We start from the raw sequence: 6,518 nt of genomic DNA, 5'->3' as shown, positions 1-6,518 counted from the left end.
TTTCTATAAATTTGCATACAATCACACTCATAGGAAAATATATATGTTTAATTGTGTGCTTCAAAGCAGAATATATTGATGTAAAATATGTTAGCAGGCTGTTTGAACTCAAAATTTAAGACAAATGCAAACCATTTTTAAATTCCCATAAATTTTGAGGAAAGTCTTTTATGCAAGTCTCTGTTTTATGGTAAAAATAACTTCCTTCTCTAGATATTCTTAGTCTACTATTGACCTCTGGGTGTTACTTTTCATGTCCCAACTTGTAGTTTATTCACATACTTAAACCAAGATGATATAATTGCAGTTGGAAACCAAATTATTTACCTTTAACTTTGGCTGTTTTCTTTAAAATCTACCTTAATGTCCACCCTCAGTCAAGAGAAAGGTGATGGATTTATTTCTTAGGCTAGATTCCTCCAAAACCAGGTCATTGAGTCCCACAACCTTGTCTATAGAAAGAAGACTCTTAGACATCACATCCTGCCCAGATAAAATTCCAAAATCCTTCTCCACGTCTATGCTCATAGGACCCAGTCTAGGCAGATATCTCAGGGAGATATCTCATAAGATCAAAACAAAAAGACCATGGCCACTTGCATATAATGACTGTAGCTCCTGCCATCAGAGGGATCGTTTGGGAACCGTGAAGTGCTAGGCTGTTTCTATGTGTGCTATAGCTTAAATGGGGGAATAAAGCTTTTAAATAGGGGAATTTAAAAAATCAGCATTAAAAAATCTTGCTATGTACATGTGCATAAATCTAGAAATTATTAAAACCTTCTGTTAAATAAGCAAAACTTATGTCACCTTGCTCATCATCACCTCTATTATTGTCTGCTTGGTTGGCTTCTTTTCATACACTTTGTGAGCATAAGGTTCATTATTACAAAGATCGGTCTGCATTGTTTTGATGGCTACCTAGTTCAGCACCTGACATTGAACAGGCATTCAATAAATGCTTTAACAATAAATGTAAGATAAGAAAGTATTGCCTGTAAATTTTTGAACTAATAATATATTTTAGAAGCATGAAGATTATGATTCTCCCCACTAATTTGCTTTAATCGCGAGTCAGGACATTCTCTTTTGAAACATGCAAAACACATTACATGTTACATTGTTACTATATCCTTCCCATAATGTATACCACTGTTAATCATCAAAGGTCAAATACTTAACCATGTCCAAAAAGAGTGAAACAGTGGTTTGCCAGGGTTTAATTTCCATTTTCAGCTTGGTCTGCATATTTCCCGGAGTCTTCAGGACAAAAAGTTTGACTCATCCCCAAACTCAAATTGAAATTGGGCAGCCAGTTAATGCTTCATTTAGTTTATGGGATTCATGTTCAGGCAGTTGCTTGAATGTCAGCTTGCCCTTAGAACATTGTTCTTCCTCTGCATGGGTTCTCTCCCCCGATTGTGACTAAAGATTGCATCTTTTTAACTTTCTTTCTGTTCAGCACAGATCACGTCTGTTCTGAGCCGTAGCCTGAAGCCAGAGTCTGATTCTTGGAGCAAAATGTTCACTTTATTATGCTTCAGTCAACTCAGATGCGTGTGGTTTTGTGCTTGCCAGCGAGGGAGCTGAAGGGAAAGCAAAAGCAGTTGCCCTTGTGAGCGCTCTGGTGCCTTTGAAGATCAGGGCAAAGCTATGGTTCCTTTGAGATCATGAAGCTCTTCTTTAGTGTCAGACTGCGAAAGGAAATTCATGGAAGGAACCACATAAGCAAGACCTTTTGTGATTATTCACAGTTTTGAAAGTTATGCTAACCTCTTTAAAACCTGGGATGGATTTCTTAGGTCATCCTAAGTAGTTAATTATTGTCATTGTCATAGGACTTTCTCCTTGCCTGTGATTAGGAGGAAGTCAGAATACTTTAAACAAACTCATGTTCTCTTAAGGATTAAGAGCCAAGACTATACCAAAATAACAAACAAACTCATGTTCTCTTAAGGATTAAGAGCCAAGACTATACCAAAATAACAACAACAAAAACATTGCATCTCAGATTGTTGAAATTTCTAGCCAGGTTATTAAAATAAAATCATCTTCAAACAAAAAAGATACAAACACAACAAATATGCTGCTAATGTCTTCTACAGAGTAGCATAGAATACTGAGGGCAGATCTAGCTTTGATGTACCACCATGTATGACGAAATTCTAGGGTAAATCCCACGCCAAACAGTCGCACATACTGAGACTCTGGGCTTGGCGCTGTCCTTCCATTAGACTTGGCCAGTTCCACACAGGGGCGTTAGGCCAACACTTTCAGCTTCCACCCACATCTGCAACCCATTATCTCTCTCTTCATCACATCCTCCAACTGTTCACATTTTCCCATGATTTGCCTTGTCTTCTTTCACCAAATGCCATCATGTACGCACAGGCACTTAATCAACACTTCAGCATGATAATGATTTATGGTGCTGTGGGCCGTTTTTTTCCCTCTCCTTAATGACCACTACAAGGTAAAACTAAATCAATAAGTACTTAGCATCTGTGGAAACAGAAGGTATTTGTCCGCTAATTGGTGTGGTTTTGAGGTGCTTTATATTTCAGTAAACCACGTGGTAGCAAAGGTTACTGCTACTTTGGGTTGATTTACGCTATGTCAAAAACAACCTTGCTAATTCTAGAATGTCTGTCTTATGTCCTGCAGGGCATTATTAATAAAATACAAGAAGTGTAAATAGCATATTTCCCTCTTCCTTCCTCTGTAAGTTATTCATTTTAGAGTTGCTCTGGGCTGTGCCCGGATGGGAGTGGCCACAGCTGTTTTTACTATGTCAGCTGTCTCTGTTAACCACTGCCAATGGTAGCAAAGCAGTCAAGTTCACCTGTATAGGACATCATTTCAGAGAGGGTCTGGCACTGTGAAGGTGAGAACCACTCCTTAGTTAAACTGCTTTTTATACAACAAGATATTTAAACACATAAACATTTTGATATCAAATGCTCCTTATCGTTTCTAGATTAGGATACAGAAAGTATTTTTCCAGGTGATTAATATTTCTTCAAAATACCCAAAATAGCTTATGCTTGCCAATTACAATTTCATCACCCACATGCCTTTGGAAGACATAAATTATGAAGAATTTTATTTTTAAGACTAATTACTTCTTTAGGGTGTACATATTTTTTATATATTTGTAACTGCCTGTAATTGTCCCTATAATTGACCAATTATGGGTCAATTAGACAACTTTGTGTGAAATTGAACATTAAGTATATAGTTCCTAAAATTATTTACTTTCTTAAATTTAATTAGATAATTTAGGTTATAATTTTAAGTGTTATAATTAGTCAATATAGTGTGACAAAAATAATTATCAGCTTATAAAAATTATACATCAAGATCATTTTAGAAGAAATAGTATAATATTATATAGCCCTAGATTTAAAAACTGGTTGTTGGGTTTGAGATAGAATTTGGAAATGTATTGGATTGAAACTAAATATAGTAAATATGGCAAAGTGAAAATAAAAGTGTGCATGTAATTTATACATTATAAACATATATATATAAACTAGTCGGAGCTAAATAATTAGTAAACATAATTTAGAGAACTAGAAATACGTCTATGTTTGTCTATGTCTATGTCTAAATATGTCTATGTCTCTCTCTTCTCTCTGACAAACTGAGGGCTATCGAGTGGCCCTGGGTGCCTTTATGATGAAAAAAAGTTTTTAAAGTCATTTAACAAGTGACAGGGTCCATTTAATACCAAGGGCGGTTTGTTCCTGTTGGTAGGATGAGTTGAGTGCTTGTGTGATCCTCACATTTACCACAGCATCCTTCTTCTTCATAACCAACTAACATGTGACTTTCATGTTATATAACACATGTGTCATTACTGTCATTGCTGATTTTGTTAGTGGCACGGGGTTGTCTTTTATTGCCTAGAAATGTGTGCCATTGTGGTTAAGTTATATTAGTTTGCTTTGTGAAAGTAGTCAACATCGTCAAAATTGCAAATATCTGTCATCTGAATTTTTAAGAGCTAACATTTTACAGAGCCAATGTTTTCTGTAAGTGTTTTGGTCTAGAAGCATTTTAGTCATTAGCCATTATTATAATAAGATATTTATTTTATTGGAAATTCTATTGAGCATCCTGATCACCAGTGTTTTGAACTGTGCATCTGAAAGTTTGGCTATTTCTTCATCTCTTAGATTTATCGGCTCTGGGGCTCTGAGTTGTTCTTGAGCCATGTTTTGATCTGTTTGTGCCTATTACGTACGAGGAGGTGGTTGATTTTAGTCACAAATTAGAACATATGGAAGCTAAACTAATTGAAATGAATGGAAATGCACAGGAAACCAATAGTAATGGAAAGGAAACTGGGACTCAAATCCAAGGAGTGGACCAGAAAGAGGAAAAAATTACCAAACAGAAAAGGATGAAGAAACAAGAATTCAAAAAAATGAGGAGAGGCTTAGGAACCTCCAGGACATCTTTAAACATTCCAACATCCGAATTATAGGGGTACCAGAAGGGGAAGAGAAACAGCCATGAGTGGAAAACTTATATGAGCAAATAATAAAGGGGAATTTCCCCAATCTGGCAAAGGAAATAGACTTCCAGGAAATCCAGGAAGCTCAGAGAGTCCCAAAGAAGTTGGACCCAAGAAGGAACACACCAAGGCACATCATAATTACATTAGCCAAGATTAAAATGAAAGAGAGAATTCTAGAAGCAGCAAGAGATAAGGGGACAGTCACCTACAAAGGAGTTCCCATCAGACTGTCAGCTGATTTCTCAAAAGACACCTTACAGGCAAAAAGGGGCTGGAAAGAAGTATTCCAAGTCATGAAATCCAAAGACCTACATCCAAGATTGATCTATCCAGCAAAGCTTTCATTTAGAATGGAAGGGCAGATAAAGTGCTTCTCAGATAAGATCAAATTCAAGGAGTTCATCATCACCAAGCCCTTCTTATATGAAATGTTAAAGGGACTTACCTAAGAAAAAGAAGATAAAAAAGATGAACAGTGAAAGGACAGCAAACTCACAGTTACTAAGAGCCACACCTAAAACAAAAACAAACTAAGAGATCAGGAGCACAACCATAGAAATGAAGATCACATGGAGGGTTAGCAACAGGGGAGTGGGAGAAGGAGAAGGGGGGAGAAGGTACAGAAAATAAGTAGCATAGATGGTAGGTAGAAAATAGATGGGGGGAGGGAAAGAATAGTGTGGGAAATGTAGACTGTAAAGAACCTGAGACACGTGGTCATAAAATAAAAGGGGGGAATGGTGGGGGAGGGGGTGTGCAGGGTGGAGGGGAATGAAGGGAGGAAACAGAGCAACTGTAATGCCATAAATCAATAAAATATATTTTAAAATTCTATTGATATGTATTTATTCTGCATAAAGATATGTTCATGTTAAAAAACTAAGCATATTCATAGATTCCATACATGAACAGAAAAAGGAAATAGTTTTAAAAATCACTTGTGTTTTGCTTTATGTCATTATTTCTTTATTATCTATACTATATCGTATCAGTGTGCAGGTTAGTAAATAGTATAAACAATATATGCAAAACCCTACCACATGCAAACAGAAGTCTAATTTCAAAGGAAAGTTGTCATCTGTGAATGATAAAAATGTTGACTCAGGACAACAGAAGAAAGCCTAACACAAGGCCAAACTCTAAGTAAGTGCACATTAAGAAAGGTTAAAGGTGAGGTTTAGGATGCCATCTATTGCCCTTGAAACTGTTAAAGGGAATAACATAAGAAAAAGATAAAAACTATGAACATCACAATGGCAACAAATGAACAACTGTCAACAACTGAATCTAAGAAACAAACTAAGCAAACAAACAGAACAGGAACATAATCATACACATGGAAAGCATTTGGAGGGTTTTCAGCTGGGAGGGGGAAGGAGGAGAATGGGGGAAAAGGTGCAGGGATTAAGAAGTACAAGTTGGTAGGTGCAAAATAGATTGAGGGTGTTAAGAATAGTATAGGAAATGGGGTTGCCAAAGAACTTATATGCATCACGTATGGACACGAACTAAGGGAGGGGAGTGCTGGAGGGAATGGGGGTACTGGGCAGACGGGAGCAAAGGGTGAAATATTCAGACAACTGTAATAGCATAATCAATAAAATATATTTAAAAAACTTATGTGTAAAAGTGATTTTCTTTGGTCAGAGTGTTTATTATTTTTATTGTATCATCTATTACTAAGGTAAGTTCTTTGTTCTGAATGCTGTTTTTGCCTAAGTCACGGACACCATTAGGTCAATGTGGTCCCCACATTCTCACAATGACCTTGCACATTTGTATCAGGCTATGTCAGCAACAGCCTGTTTGACAACGTAGAAAGTCATGCACCTATAGTGACTGATACAGTAATCAGAGGCACAGTACTACCTGCTTGTACAAGAATGTTTCCTAAATTAAGTGTATTGTCTCTAGTCCTGAATGGGTCTATATATCTGACCTCGGCTGGCATTGCTCTGATATTGGCTGCTCAAGGGTACAACAAAGGCTTTAGATA

Source organism: Artibeus jamaicensis, unplaced genomic scaffold, assembly GCF_021234435.1.
Source record: "Artibeus jamaicensis isolate MK-2021 breed Jamaican fruit bat unplaced genomic scaffold, CSHL_Jam_final contig_354, whole genome shotgun sequence".
NCBI lineage: Eukaryota > Metazoa > Chordata > Mammalia > Chiroptera > Phyllostomidae > Artibeus > Artibeus jamaicensis.
This window is presented reverse-complemented; position numbering follows the sequence as displayed.